We start from the raw sequence: 16,586 nt of genomic DNA on the forward strand, positions 1-16,586 counted from the left end.
CCCCCGGGCAGCTTTGCTCCTACAGCCATCCTCTGCCCGCCTTCACCAGCCGCCTCCCCTCTCTCCCAGGTCATTGCTGCAGTTTACAAACATGCTCCTGTATCTCCTATCTTAAAAACAAACAAAAAAACACCTCCCTAGACCTCTTACTCCCCTCCAGCTACCAAGCCCCATTTAAAAAAAAATTTTTATTGGAGTATAGTTGCTTTACAATATTGTGTTAGTTTCTACTCTATAGCAAAGTGAATCAGCAATACGTATACATATATCCCCTCTTTCCCATTTCTTCTTTTTTTAATACTTATTTATTTGGCTGCGTTGCGTCTTAGTTGTGGCACGCAGGATCTTCGTTGCCGCGTGTGGGCTCTTCCTTGCGGCACGCAGGATCTTTTTTTTTTTTTTTAGTTGCAGCATGAGGAATCTTTTAGTTGTGGCATGTGGGGTCTTCAGTTGCGGCATATGGGCTCCAGTTCCCTGACCAGGGATCGAACCCAGGGCCCCTGCATTGGGAGTGCGGAGTCCTAGCCACTGGACCACCAGGGCAGTCCCCCAAGCCCCATTTCTCGCTTCTTTCACAGCAAAACTTCTTGAAAGAGTTTTCTATCCTTCGCATCTTCATTTCCTCACCTCTCATTTTTCTCCTCCACCCACGTCATCTCAGCCTCCATCTTCACCACTCCCCAAAACTGCAGTTGCCAGGTCCCCAGTGACTCCACATTGCCAAATCCAATGGTCACTCCTCAGCCCTCATCCCGCTGGCCACCCAGAAGCATTGAAAGACTCACACTCTCCCTCCCAAAAGTCTCATCCCAGAACACTGGGTTTTCTTGATGCTCCTTCTGACCTGGCTGCTGCTTCTCATCTCCTTAGCCCTATCTCAGAGGCTGGGGTACCCAGACTGTTCTGGGGTCAGCACCTCTTCTCTATCTATTCATCTCCAAGTTCACCTCCATTTAAATACCATCAAAATGCTTATGATTCTCAACCATCAAGTTTCCCCAATTCTAACATGCACATACTGTTACACTTTAACATCTCTGACATTGGGATTCATGTAACAGTTGATGGTGCACTATAGCTTAATTAGCAACATTCTTAATGATCATAAGATAATCACTTCTTCCAAACCAATGGCATCTGAGAATCCATGAAATTCAATATGGCCCCAGGGTCTTCCTGGAACTCCAAACTTTTTAAATCAACCTCTTGCTCGATACCCCTCACCCCGTGGATGCCCCACAGGCATCTCACACTTCACTTGGCCAAAGCAGAGCTGTTGTTTTCCACCTCCTAGGGGTGACCTCCTGTCAGTGTCCCCAGCTCAATGAATGGCATGCCCAGCCAACCAGCCACTCACACCAAAAATGTAGGGTTATCCCAAATTGCTCCCGCCCATAAGTAATCAGACACTCCTGTCATCTCAGCTTCCAGAGCACCTCCTGAATCCACTCACTTCTTTCCACTTCCCCAGCTATCACCCGCCATCATCTTGAGCCTGTGTCCATTTCTCCCTCAGCAGCCAGTGGTCTTTTCAAAAGCTAAATCAGCCGATCTCAGGAACCTCCAAAAAGTAGAGAAAAAATAAACCCAAAGCAAGCACAAGGAAAGACAAAGTATACATGAGAGCAGGAATCAATGAAATTGAAGAGAAAAACAATAGAGAAAAATCAATGAAACCAAAAGCTGGTTCTCTGAAAAGATTTTTAAAAAAATGATAAACCTCTAGCAAGACTGACAAAGAGAAAAGGAGAGAAGACACAAATTATCAATATCAGGAATGACATTGGGAAGATCATGATACACATAAATTTAACAACTCAGAGGAAAGGGACCAATTCATCAAAAAACACCAATTACCCCAGCTCATTCAATATGAAATAGATCATTTGAACAGCCCTATAACTATTAAGGAAATTGAATTTGTAGCTGAAAAACTCTCCCTAAAGAAATCTGCAGACCCAGATGTTCACTGGAGAATTCTACCAAATGTTTAAGAAGAATTTAATACCAATTCTATATAATCTCTTCCAGAATATAAAAGAGGAGGGAGCACTTCCTAACTTATTTTATGAGACCTTGATACCGACGTCAGACAAAGACAGTACAAAACCAGAAAACTACAGACGAATATCCATCATGAATATAGACACAAAAATCCTTAACAACATATTAGCAAACAGAATTCAGTATTACATTAAAAAAATTATATACCATGGCCAAGTGGAGTTTATTCCAGGGATGCAATGTTGGCTTAATATTGCAAAGTTAGTCAATGTAATTACCATATTCACAAGCTAAAGAAATCACATGACCATGTTAATCAATGCAAAAAAATTTTTTGGACCAAATTCAGTGCCCATGATAAAAACTCCAAGAAAAATAATAATAGAATTTCCTCAACTTGATACAGAACATGTACAAAAACTTTACAGTTAACATTATAGTTGATGGTGAAATGCCTTCCCCCTACAACTGAGAACAAAGCATTCTCTCTACTCATTTATAAGTTCTGGAAGTTCTAGTCAGTGAAAGGTTGAGAAAAGGAAATAACAGACATACAGGTTGGAAAGGAGGAATCAAGACTGTCTCTATTTACAGATGACTTGATTGTCTTCGCAGAAAATCTCAAGGAATATACCCCAAAACTCCCAGAACTAATACATGGATTCAGCAAGGTCATAGGATCCAAGATAAACGTACAAAAATCAACTGTGTTTCTGTATACTAGCAATTTTACCATTTTTACAATTTTACCAACTGTACCAAAAAAACCTATTTACAATCACTCCAAAAAAAAAGAAAGAAAGAAAGAAAGAACTTGTATGCCAAAAACTATAAGAAATCCAAGAAATCAATGAAGAAAGATGAAAGAAATTTAAAAAATATCTAAATAAATGAAAAAAGATCTAAATAAATGAAATCCATAGTTCTGGATTGGAAGAGTCAATGTAATAAAGATATCAATTTTCCCCAAGTGGATATACAGGTTTAATGCAATTCCTGTTAAAATCTCATGAAGATTTTTGGTAGATATAGACAAAATTAGTCTAAAGTTTATATGAAAAGACACAGGAACTATAGTAGCTAAAACAATTTTAAAAGAGATGAATAAAGTGGGAAAAATCAGTCTACCCGATTCCAAGACTTGCATAGCTACAGCAATCGAGACCGTGTGATACTGGCAGAACTATAGACACACATATCAATGGAACAGAAAAGAGAACTTAGAAAGAGACCAACACAATTGTGCCCAAATGATTTTTGACAAACATGCAAAAGCAATTCAATGAAGGAAGGATGTTTTCAACAAATGGTACTGGTGTAGCTGGGATATCCATAGACCAATAAAATCATACACCTCATGCAAAAACCAACCCAACGTGGATCACGGACTTATGTGTCAAATATAAAACTTAAAACTTTTAGAAAAAAAAATAGGAGAAAATGGCCTTAGACTTGACACCGAAAGCATGATCCATAAAATGAAAAACTGATCCACTGGACTTTGTTGAAATTAAAAACTTTGACTCTGCAAAAGAGTGTTAAGAAGATGAAAAGGCAAGCCACAGAGTGGGAGAAAATATTTGCAAACCACGTATCTGACAATGGGCTAGTATCTAGAATATATAAAGACATCTCAAACCTCCACAGTAAAAAAAAAAAAAAAATCCAATTAGAAAATGGGCAAGAGACATGAAGAGACATTTCACAAAAGAAGATATCTGGATGACAAATAAGCACATGAAAAGATGTTCAACATTATTAGCCCCTAGGGAAGTGCAAATTAAAACCACAATTAAACAGACTACACAGAATGGCTAAAATAAAATATTGTGACAACACCAAATGCTGGCAGGGATGCATGAAACTGGATCACTCAGACTTTGCTGGTGGGAATGTAAAATGGTACAGCCACTCTGGAAACAGTTTGGCAGTTTCTTTAAAAACTAAACATGCAAGTACCATATGACCCAACAATTACACTACTGGGCATTTACCCAAAGAAATAAAAACTGATGTTCACACAAAAACTTGAATGTTCATGAATGTTTATAGCAGCTTTATTCAATATAGCCCCAAACTGGAAACGACCCAGCTGTTTTTAAATGTCTTTTAACAGACACATGGTTAAACTAACTGTGGCACATCCATACTACAGAATACTACTCAGCTATAAAAAGGAAAGAATTCTTGACACACGCAACAGCCTGGATGAATCTCCAGAGAATTATGACTAAAAAGACCCATTCCTGAAAAGTTATATACCGTATGATTCCATTCTTGAAATGACAAAATTATAGAAATGGAGAACAGATTAGTGGTAATGGTGGTTTCCAGGGGCTGGAGGGAAGGGAGAATGGGGAGTTATCGTTTAATGGGTATAGAGTTTCAGTTTTACAAGATGCAAAGAATTATGGAGATGGATGGTGGTGATGGCTGCACAACAGTACAGACATACTTAATACTGCTGAACTGTACACTTAAAAATGGTTAAGATGGCGGGACTTCCCTGGCAGTCCAGTGGTCAAGACTCAACGCTTCCACTGCAGGGGGCATGGGTTCAATCCCTGATTGGGGAACTAAGATCCTGCATGCCATGTGGCACGATTGGGGAACTAAGATCCCGCATGCCATGTGGCGTGGCCAAAAGAAAAAAAAAGTGGTTAAGACGGCAAATTTTGATTTATGTGTATTTTAACACAATTAAATTATGTCTTACAACTGCTAATGAATTTACAATGACCTTGAAATAAAAAGTTTAATTTTTTTTTAAAACCTAAATCAAGACATTTATCATCAGTACTCAAAACCTTCAATGACGTCCCAGTACTCTTACAATAAATTCCAAACTGAAGCCTGTTGAGATCAGTCTCTGCCTCTGTATCCTCCTCACCTGCTCTGCTTCTGGACATGGACCTTTCTCTCTGTTCCTTCATCTGGGACCTCACTGCCTTGCCTCATGGCCTTTGCACCAACTTATCTCCACCCCATCTTCACACGGAGGCTCTTTCTCACCATTCATGACTCAGCATCAACATCATCTCTTCAAAGAATCTCTCTCCCATGTCCTCTAAAGTAGCCCGGATTTATTCTCAGTCATTACCCTATTTTAATTTCCTGAACTCATTAGGAGGGAATATTTTTTTCTTGTTTTCATATTTACGTGAATAGAAACTCTATCAGAGAGAGGATCTGGTCTTATTCTCCATCATATTCCCCCCCGGGGCACAAAGTAGGCCCTTAATAAATATTTGTTGAGACGCTTGAGTGGATGAACAAACACAAAGAGGCCTACGTGGAGCTCCTGGGGGAGTGGGTGGGGGCACAGGGAGGGATTGGGGACACATGCCAGTCCTCTAGTGCATTCCAAATCGGCTTCAGTGTACCCAGATTCTGTTACACTCATGTTTTCATAACCACACCCTCCCTTCCCCCACCTGCACAGTTTAGTCATAAAAATGTCATCGGGGTGTAATGAGATAATGTGCTGACTTCATAGCGCTCAGCAAAGAGAGGCGCCACCAAGGATTATGGTCCCACTGATCCCCAAATCTAATTCTGCAGAATTGCAGAAACCCCTTCTCCCTGTGGTGGCCCCAGCCCAGACTTCACACTGAGCAGAATGGGCAGCAGGAGGCCGCTGGTGCAGGTGCCCCAACCAGTCGGCAGCAACCCAGCTCTGTGTCCCCTCATGAGTCACTTGATATTTATACCTCTTCTCTGGGAGTCGTAGCCAACATATCAAGAGCATATCACCAGCAAGACACTGGCCGACACATGCCATCGCCCCAGCACTGAATCCCCCCAATAACTTCATACAACGCATCATTTTTACAAATGAAACAAGTGAGACTCCGATCCCCACCCCTTCTCTTCCTACCCTCAGCTCCATCCCACACTTGGTGTGTGGACCCAGCCTGCACGTCCCAGCTCCATCCATGCGCCTCACTCCCACAAATAGCCACCCCTCACCCTCCTCTTAAGGCCTGCGGTGCACCCACCACAGGCACCGTCCCCCAGATTTAAGGAAGAGGCCAGGGCAGGCCTGGAAGCCACTCAGGGCTGTTTAGCCAGGTATCCAGAGAATGGTCTAGAAGTGGGACATAGGCTCCAGATGGACACATCCCCCTGGCCTCATGGACTCCTTGCCCCAGGAGGATGGGCATGGCTGAAGGAGGGCCAGAGTGGCCTCCCTAAAGGGTCCCCTCTGCCTGGGTAGAAGGGCCCTAGGACCCAGGCACTCTGTTCTGTGGGGTAGGGGAGGGGGTGCAGGTAGGCCCCCAACATGCCTGAGTTCGGCTCCATCTCCTACGGCTCTGCAGATGGTAGAGCGGGGCCAGCCTGCTCCTCCGAGAAAACCCAGAGCTCTGAGCCAGCAGGGCACTCTTCAGGCACAAATGTGATGGGTAGAGGGCTTCTCACCCAGCTCACACTCCTTTCTGCCTCCTCCCTCCTGCTTTGGGCTTTCGCTGCCCAAGGTGCTCCCATAGAAGGAGAAAGCAGCCCCTCAGCCAGTTGTCTTGGCAGGAGGGGTGGGGAGATAATTCTATTTAACTGAAGGCTCCTGGACCAGATGCTGCAGAATCGAAGGGAAGGACCAGCTAAGCCCCAACCCCTCAGCTGAGTGCATTAGGCCTGTGGTCCCCCCACCCCTGCTTCATGTGCCCCCCCATCTGTCATCACCCAGCCCCACGCAGGGGTCTGGAGCCCCTGAGCCCCTCCCATTGTGGCCACCAGCTGTTCTGTTTCTTTGCTGCAAGGCCCTGCCTCAGCTCAGATGTCACCTCGTCCCAGGAGCCTTCCCAAGCCCCCTGTCAGGATGCAGTGCCTGGCTTACCTTGGACCCCAGCCACCATTCAAATCATCCTTCCTCGCTCCTGGAGAATCATCTCTTTGAAGAGAGACAGATAGTCATGCGCTCTCTTTTGGCCAGGGCCTGGCATGCAGCCGGCCTCCAGGCAAACATGAATGAATGAATGAATGAGTGAGTGAACAAACAAGCCATTCCAGGCCTCCTGGGAAGGGATATCCGGGGACAGGGGTTTTCCGAGCACCCCAAATCATGTTACCTATTTCTAGGCAAAGCTGAGCACATCTCTAGTAGAGGGAGGAGGCCATTGCCTGGCCTCCAAGGAGGGGACGCCCGTGGACAGCCGTGTCCAGATGACTGGGCAGGCCCACCAGCATCCATTTATTAAGTTCGACTCCAGATAGAGCTCACGGTGCGTGAATGGAGTCGGGGGAGAGGGGCGGACTAGGATCCGGGCCCAGACTCAGCACCCAAATCGGGGAGAAGGGAGGAGGAGACCAGCAAACAGCCAGGGACGGAGACAGGGCTCCTGACTGGGCCACAGGCTCCAGACACACAGGTCAGAGAGCATCCCCGCCCCTCCCCGGGCGGCGCCCAATCACATGCCACACAGAGCCCCTCGGCTCTCACTTCCTGGCCCCACCCACCGACCAGCCCTTCCCACCAGCAGGCTCACTGCCCGAGACAACAGCCAGGTTACACCCGACATTCTAGCCCCTCTCTACTGGGGCTCAGACACGCTCTCCTGACAACTAGGCTGGGGCCCCATGTCCTCCCTTCTGGTCACACTGTCACAGCCACACGAGGGCATTGGGATGGAGCCCCGTTTCCAAACACGGCCAGAAGACAGGACGTTTAGGGTTCTACAAGCTTCCTTGTCATGTTTATTCTTTTCTGGTCGGACTGCCCACAATTCTACACAGGACCTGGTGCAGCCTGGTCCAGGAGTCTTCAGTTAAAGATGAATTCCCCTGAGGTGTGTCACACCTCTGGTGAAGGGATCCGGCTGAGGAAAACCCTTCCTTATGGGGTGGGAGCACCCCAGCCAGTGGGGGAGTGGGGGACAGGAAGCAGAAAGGAGGGGGATGTGGGCAAAAGTTTACCAAGTTCGTGATAACCTTCTCCAGGCAGACACAAAACACCCAGAGGATCTCAAGGTGAACAGCAGACACCCCCTGCCCTTGAGGGACAGACTCCAGCAAGAGGAGAGATGGCCAGGCAGACAATTAACTAAAACAAGTGCAGCTGTGCTCTAGGAGAGGCCAAGTAAGATCCTGGGGGAATATAACTGAAGGACTTATCACTTCTGCCTGGGAGGGTGCAGCTGGACCTCCAAGGCAGAAGGAATTCACTGGCCAACGGAAAATAACAGTTAACAAATGACTGTCATTAGCATGTCCCAAAACACATCACACACACAGCACGAGCTAGCACTTTCTCTCCTGGAATCCTAACAACCGCCCTACAAGACAGGCATTGTCTCCGTTTTAGAAATAAGGCTCAGAGAGGGCAAGTAACTTGCTCAAAGTCACACAGCTGGTCTTTTTGACTCTGAAGCCCACCTTACTGTATACCCCTCAACCCCCATAACAGGCTATAACGATGGCAAGGAGGCGTGAGATGCATAGAACAAAGTAAACAAAATGCCACAGAGAGAAAGAATGTAGGTGAATTATTCCCAGGACCAAAAGGAAAACTCCTCCAAGAGTCAGAAATGAAGAAGGAAATAAGGGAGGAGAAAAGCAGTGGGGGGAGCCTGGGCGTCTTTAGTTTGCGATGGTGAGAACAGCCTCTTCCTTTTCCAGTGAAATGTGGACAAATATCTGTTCAAACACAATCACATTATCTTAGATAACACATTTGGGGGACATTGTGCACAAGCTAAACTATATCAGCCCCAATCAAAACATTCACGGGGATCTTGACAAATCTGCACCAGCTCTCGTGAGAATGAGTCACCCTCCCTCTTTCTCTTTCTTGTGTTGTCATGACCAGAAAGCTAGATACTGATGGGACGTGATAAGGTGTTAGCAAAAGCTACTGCAGCAATTAGATTGTAATATATAAATGTATCAACTTGTACAATTCAAACTTACACAATGTTGTGTGTCAATTATGTCTCAATTTTTTAAAAAAGAAAAAAGGTAAGAAATCTAGGATCTGTTCATGTCCTAGAGGTCAAAGGGATGGTAAGATGGAGGATGAAATGGAGAATTGGGAGAGACAATCTGCCACTTATCATGCCACAGTCATGTGCCATCTTGTTTCCTGTGCGAAATTCTGTGTGAACACAAATCAAAGCGTCCAAAATGTTTCCAGAAATGAAGGGAACAGCGGATTGAAGTATGGCAAGGCACAGCTGAGTAGCCAGGATTATAAACAAGAGAATACAGCACAAGGTGGCTATGGGGGTTCAGCTGGGGTTTGCCACCCTAACCTCAGAATGAGAAATGCAAGCTCAGAGCACGCCCAGGCCTGAACTACCTGCTGGGAGCTGCCTTGGGGTGGTTTTCCTGGGATCTGCTTCTTTATTTATTTTTTTTTAATTTTATTGAAGTCTAGTTGATTTACAATGTTGTGTTAATTTCTGCTGTACAGCAAAATGAATCAGTTATACATATATATATATATATATATATATATATATATATATATTCTTTTTCGTATTCTTTTCCATTATGGTTTATCACAGGATACTGAATATAGTTCCCTGTGCTATACAGTAGGACCTTGTTGTTTATCCATCCTATATATAATAGTCTGCCTCTGCTAATCCCAAACTCCCATTCCTGCCCTCCCCTACTCCCCTTCCCCGTTGGCAACCACGAGCCTGTTCTCTCTATCTGTGAGTCTGTTTTTGTTCTTAGCTGAGCCATGGCCCGGCCTCAGGTTGCATTCCCAGAGCACTTCTTACGAGCCAGGGTCTGTGCGGGACTTCCCCCACTGAACTTCAAACCATCCTCCAACAACCTCTTAAGGAGCACTCTATCACTCCCATTTTAGAGGTGGGGAAAGCCAGGCTGAGAGGACAAACCCGGGCCAATGAAACATCAGGGAATCAGCTGAAGGTTCTGGAAAAGACAATCCTCTCTGATAGGAAAAAACGATGCCAAATCCCCTTTCCTCCTTTTTTGGGACACGGTTATATGAGACGCGATGCCTGGAGCTGCTGCCACCCTTCTATAATCTTGAGGAACCATGTGGCTGACACAGAGGGGCTGGCAGAGAGGAAGATAAAGGAGGCCGAGATCTTGAGCATATCATCGGCCCAAACGGAAGCAGCTCTTCCAGATTGTTGTGAGATTAATAGGCTCCTGTTATCGAAGCCTCTTTCAGCAATGTCATCTATTGTTTTCAGCCCAAGGTATTGTGAGACATGGGAAAACATGCATAAGACACAGTCTCTGCCTCAAAGGGCTCCCAGGGACCTCCCAAGCTCCTCCCACCCTGAGGCTCTGCTCTGGGTAATCAGCCCAGCACACAGATTTTGCAGCATGCAGACTCTTAAGAAAACTGTAAAAGTATGCTTTAAAAAATTAGGCTAAGAAACAATAATCTCACTGAGACAGGGCTATACAGTCTGGAGCTTTGTCTTTATTTTTTGGCCGCACCACGCGGCATGTGGGATCTTAGTTCCCAGACCAGGGATCGAACCCGTGCCCCCTGCCCCTGCACTGGAAGTGCAGAGTCTTAACCCCTGGACCACCAGGGCAGTCCCTGGAGCTCTTTCTTACCTCGGAAAATGCCCCTCACAGGTTGCCCCAGCTCAGGAAAGCTCTCCCCGCGGGTCTGGGCCCCACTCGGTCTCCACACAGCACCAGGGACAGACATAACTGTGCACTTGTTACTGTGCTGCTCTGACTACTGTTCCCCTCCCCAGCCCCACCGTCATCTCTCCAAGTCAGGAACTGGTCTGTGTTCTCACCCGCACTCTCCTGGGAACCTCGGGGCCTGTATACAGGAGGAGGTCTACAAATGTTCATTTGGGGGAAAATGGAGCTGGGCCTTGAAACCTCAGGAGCATCCCAATGGGGCCTGCTTGATGGGCCAGCATCAAATCCAACCCAGTCCCTGTGACTCTCCTTGTGACCTTGAGCAAGTCATTTCGCCTCTCTGAGCCTCCATCTCCTTATCGCAAGTTTGCAGACCAGTTTAGAAGACAAGAACTTTGCTCCATAAAGATCTGTGCTCACAGCTCACCGTCACGCACTCACTGTGCATGATTTCAAAGTGTTCTGACAACTTTATCTCATTTCACCCTCCCGACATAGAACCATCAATTCGGTAAGGCTTTTTCAAGGTTTCTTGAGCCCCTGAACGCTAGGCACTGGGGGTACAGAAGGGAGTAAGACAGCCCCCACTCTCCCCCAGCCCCCAGGCTAGAGGGCCAGGCAGATGATGACTAGGCCGTCCACGGGATGAACACTGTGGGTCAGAGAGTGACAAATGCTAAGAATAAGATTAAGCGGGATAGGGCTTCCCTGGTGGTGCGGTGGTTGAGAATCCACCTGCCAATGCAGGGGACACGGGTTCGAGCCCTGGTCCAGGAAGATTCCCCCATGCCGTGGAGCCTGTGCTCTAGAGCCCGCGTGCCACAACTGCTGAGCCCACGTGCCACAACTACTAGGCCCGTGCACCTGGAGCCCGGGGCTCTGCCACGGGAGAAGCTCCTGCAATGAGAGGCCCGTGCACCGCAACAAGGAGTGGCCCCCACTCGCCGCAACTAGGGGAAGCCCACGTGCAGCAACAAAGACTCAATGCAGCTAAAAATAAATAAAATAAATTAATTTTTAAAAAAAGATTAAGTGGGATAAAGGCTGGAGAATTATGGGGGCTGAGGTAAGACAGACGCTGGAGCAGAGAACTGAATCACATAAGGAGATCCAGCTTTTCCAGTTTCTCAGGGTCAAAGCGGTCGAGGCAAAAGGACAAGCAAATGCGAAGCTCCGAGGAGGGATGCAGCCTCCAGGCCAGCAAGGTCCGTGTGACTGGAGCCCAAGGAGCGAGGCAGCCCATGAAGGGCAATGGGGTCAGGAAGAGAACAGGGTCCATGTCACATGAGACCTTGGTTGGCCGCAGAGAAAGTTGTGGACTTTTAGGTGAGATGGAAGCTTGCCATGATCGGCCAGAAGGAACTGGAGGGGGACAGGAGGGACGTGGGGACACAAGTGAGGTGGCTGCTACAAAAACAATGCGTCGTATGTGAAACCAGCAGAACTGGGACCTGAAAGCAGGATGCACATGATACCCCAGGTCACCAGGGAGCAACCCACCACCCTCCTGCCCAGCCAGCAGCCGGAGACCACAAAGGGGGTACACGCCAGTTCTAACTCAGATATGTGTTACTGGTGAGGAAGAAAAGTGGGGTAACCCCTCCTTCCTTAACAAATAACAATAACAGAAGTAGAAATGACAATTACATCAGAAATACAGAATTCCTTGACAGAATGGGAATTAAGTTTTCCTTAACAAAGTTCCTGCTGGCTAAGTTTTGAAGGCAGAGGGAAGGCTCGTGACAAATGCACGTCTGCTCTGATTGAACATTCTGTTCTCAGCTCCTGATGCCAAGGAGAGGGAGCGGCCTCCCTGAAAGGCCTGTAAACACCCACCCCAAAGACAAGACCCTGATGCTTCTGAAACTTTATTCCTGTAATTTCTTAAGTCATAAAGCAAAGGGCAGTTGTGAAAATTAATGATCATTTAACATTTTTTCAGTTGAGGTCAGTAATTCAGTACTTAGCTCGTTTGGCTTTTCTTAAAGGTGCCTTATTGTATTTAGAAAATATAAAAACCTCAAGCTGTAATTTTGACACTAAGAAAGCCAGCCAACTGTTCCCTTCCTTCCAAGGTTTTTCAGTAAAGGGAATCCTGACAGTTCATTCTCTAAACCCAAATACAATACAATTGCACGTGTGTGTGTGCGCACATGCGTACGTGCTCTTTTTTGCTTCCACCTTGGGAGCTGACCGTGGGGTGCACCCAACACACGGGACTGTGGCTAAAGTCGAGGCATAAACTCTTCGTGTGCCTCAACTCCAAAGACAATATGAGTTTGCTGAAGTCAAATCCCATGTCTTGTAAAGAGCCACTTCCAAGCTTGGCTCCCCACTTGCAAAAAGTGAGACTGGTGGGGTCGGAACTGTGAGACAGGCATAGCCTTGCTTCTCAGTGGCCTGAATTCTGGGACCAATCAGCAGCTTTGCTGTTTGAAGGGCAGGGCAGCCACTGCAACACTGAGCAGGATCCACACTGTCAGGTCCACTTATAGACCAGACTCCAAAGACCCTTCTTCTCAGAAGATGCTCCCAGGATCAGGAGGTGGTGACCTGGTCATCTGACGCTCCCTGATAATGAGAAAGGCAGGAGGTTCTTGGAATTCGGCTCCTGGGAGATGAGGGAGGGAGGGAAAGGTGGGGGTGTCTCTGTGCCCTCTGCTGAAAAGGAAGGGGGGTCAGCATCTTTTCTTCATTTTGGATCCATTGGCCATCCCTCTAGCACAGCATTTAAAAGCAGTCCTTTAGGGACTTCCCTGATGGCACAGTGATTAACAATCCGCCTGCCAATGCAGGGGATATGGGTTCGATCCCTGGTCCGGGAAGATCCCACATGCCGTGGAGCAGCTAACTCTATGCGCCACAATTACTGAGCCCACGCGCCTAGAGCCCGTGCTCCGCAACAAGAGAAGCCACTGCAATGAGAGTCCTGCACACTGCAAGGAAGAGTAGCCCCCACTCGCCACAACTAGAGAAAGCCCACATGTAGCAACAAAGACCCAACGCAGCCAAAAATAAAATATAAATAAGTAAATAAATTTAAAATAAAATAAAATAAAAGCAGTCCTTTGCCTTCAATTTTTAATGGACATATCCATTTACTTAGCCATTCCTCCTGCAGAATAAGTATATAAAAACACTGTGTACCATGCGGACCCCAAGTTAAGAACCTCTACTACTAAAAAATGATGAAAATAGAAAATCACTATTTGCCCAACACCATAATAATAATTGTGGCAAGCAAGAATCACCAATGGATGCTAAAATTACTGGGTGAAAGTAGGATGAGGAACAGGACGTTTGTCTAGACTCAGATATCTCCCCACAGGATACTTATAAATGAAAAAGGGAGAAATAATTACACAACAGTGGGGAAACCTGGCAGACACCACCTTAATCAAGAGATCAAAGTTAACATCACCAGTATTGATTGATGCCCCTCTTAATATGATGCCCTGAGAAACGTACAACATGCCTTTTACAGTCTCCTTGCCAAAAATGCATAACCTCCATCAAATAACCGGCCAGTACTTTCACAAGTGTTAAGGTCGTGAAAGACAAAGTAAGACAAAGAAATGGCCCCAGATTAGAGGAGACTAAGGAGATATGACAACTTAAATGAAAAATGGGGAAAAAAAATAACAGAAAAATGATATTAGTAGGACAGTTGGTAAAATGTGAATAAGGTCTTAGTTTATAGTATTGCATTGTTGTTAATTTCTTGGCTTGGATAATTGTACTATGGTTATAGAAGGTATTAATCTTTTTTTTAAGATTTTTTTTATGTGGACCATTTTTAAAGTCTTTATTGAATTTGTTACAATATTGCTTCTGTTTTATGTTCTGGATTTTTGGCTGCAAGGCATGTGGGACCTTAGCTCCCCAACTGGGGATCGAACCCACACCCCCTGCATTGGAAGGCGAAGTCCCAACCACTGGACTGCCAGGGAAGTCCCGGAAGATATTAATCTTAGGGGTATGCTATAGACTCAATATTTGTGTCACCCCACTAAATTCATATGTTAAAACCTAATCCCCGGTGTAATGATATTTGGAGGTGGGGACTTTGGGAGGTGATTAGGTCATGAGGGTGGAGCCCTCATGAATGGGATTAGTGCCCTTATAAAAGAGACCCCAGGGAACTCCCTCATCTCTTCTGCCATGTGAAGATACATTGAGAAGAGGGCTGTCTGTGAACCAAGAAAAGAGCTCTCTCTAGACAATGAATCTGCCAGCACCTTGATCTTGGACTTCTCAGCCTCCAGAACTCTGAGAAATAAATGTTTGTTGTTTAAGCCACCCAGTCTACGGTGGTTTGATATAGCAGCCCAAACGGACTAAGACAGGGAAGTTGGGTGAAAGGAAAAGTTATGCAGAAACTCTGTCTACTATTTTTTGCAACACTTAAATAAATCTAAAATTGTTCCCCAAAAAAAAGTTTGGAAAAAAAAAAAAAAACACTTGTAGGGACTTCCTTGGTAGTCCAGTGGTTAAGACTCCGCACTCCCAATGCAGGGGGTCCAGGTTCAATCCCTGGTCAGGGAACTAGATCCCACACGCATGCCGCAACTGAGGAGCCCACAAGCTGCAACTAAGGAGCCTGTCTGCCGCAGCTAAGAACCAGTGCAACCAAATAAATAAATAAATATTTTTTAATAAACACTTGTAAAAGTATTAAAATATATATAATGATGCAATTGAAGCATGGTCTGGAATGGCTAAACTAGGAAACCACTTAAATATCCATCAATTGAGGACACGGGAAATAAATGATGATGCTTTTCTACAGTGGAATACTACACAGCTGTTAAAAATGAGGTGGCTCTATGGGAATATATTTCAAAATATTTTTCTGGAGGAAAAGCAAGTTGTAGAACAAAATAACATCATTTAGTATTTGTTTAAGAAAATACATTTATAATCAGGGACATAGAGAAGAGACTCATGGCTGCCAAGGGTGGTGGGGAGGGGCTTGGGAGCTTGGGATTCGCAGATACAAACTGGTATATATAGAATGGATAAACAACAAGGTCCTACTGTATAGCACAGGGAACTATATTCAATATCCTGTGATAAACCATAATGGAAAAGAATATGAAAAGAATGTATATATGTGTATAACTGAGTCACTTTGCTGTGCAGCAGAAATTAACACAACATTGTAATTCAACAATACTTCAATAAAACATAAATTTTTTTAAAAAGTAAATATATTTACATGTATAAGTGGAGAAAAAGTCTGGAATGACATATTAATAATGGGATTATGGAGGTGGCATTGGGAGAGGAAAGAATGCTCATTTTTTACCTTATTCAGTTATTACCGAATGTTTGAACTTTTTCTGCAGTGAGTATGTATCACTATCTTCATAATAAAAACAAACAATATTCATTCTGGCCCAGGACCAGACTCTCTGCCACATTTGTGGGTCCCACTAATTCATGCTGCAGGCTGATTCTGGTGTCAGCTCCATGGTGAGCCCTATAGGGGACAGCACTGTGTGGGCACAGGCCCTGACTCATGGGCTCATTCTCCATCTCTGGTGATGAAAACATATCCAACTCATGATGACCCTCTGATGGTTAATTTTATGTGTCAACTTGGTTGAGCGACAGTACCCAGATATTTGGTCAAATGCAGATGGGTGTTGCCATGAAAGTTATTTCTTTAGATGAGATTAACATCAAGGTGGTAAACTTTGAGTAAAGCAGATGACCCTCCATAATGTGGTGGGCCTCATCCAATCAGGTGAAGGCTTTCAGAAAAAGACTGACTTCCCCTGAGGAAGAGTAAATTCTGTCATCTGATTGCCTTCTGATTCCTTCTGAAACATCAGTTCTTCTCTGGGTCTCTGGCCCATTAGCCTATCCTGCAGCTTTTGGATGCGCCAACCTCTACCACCACATGAGCCAATTCCTTAAAAATCTCTCCATCTCCTACGTATCTATCCAACACACACACACACACACACACACACACACACACACACACACACACACAC

General features: G+C 45.4%; 1 protein-coding gene and 1 non-coding gene across 2 annotated transcripts in view; one reads left to right on the forward strand and one right to left on the reverse strand.

Moving 5' to 3' along the window:
* COL26A1 (collagen type XXVI alpha 1 chain) overlaps positions 1 to 16,586 on the reverse strand; it is a 178,446-nt gene that overhangs the window by 114,709 nt on the left and 47,151 nt on the right. The gene's annotated exons all lie outside the window — the stretch shown is intronic.
* TRNAG-CCC (transfer RNA glycine (anticodon CCC)) lies at positions 15,057 to 15,129 on the forward strand. The gene has a single exon. It is a non-coding gene; the product is annotated as a tRNA-Gly (tRNA).

This window comes from Lipotes vexillifer, unplaced genomic scaffold, assembly GCF_000442215.2.
Source record: "Lipotes vexillifer unplaced genomic scaffold, Lipotes_vexillifer_v1.1 scaffold12, whole genome shotgun sequence".
Lineage (NCBI taxonomy): Eukaryota > Metazoa > Chordata > Mammalia > Artiodactyla > Lipotidae > Lipotes > Lipotes vexillifer.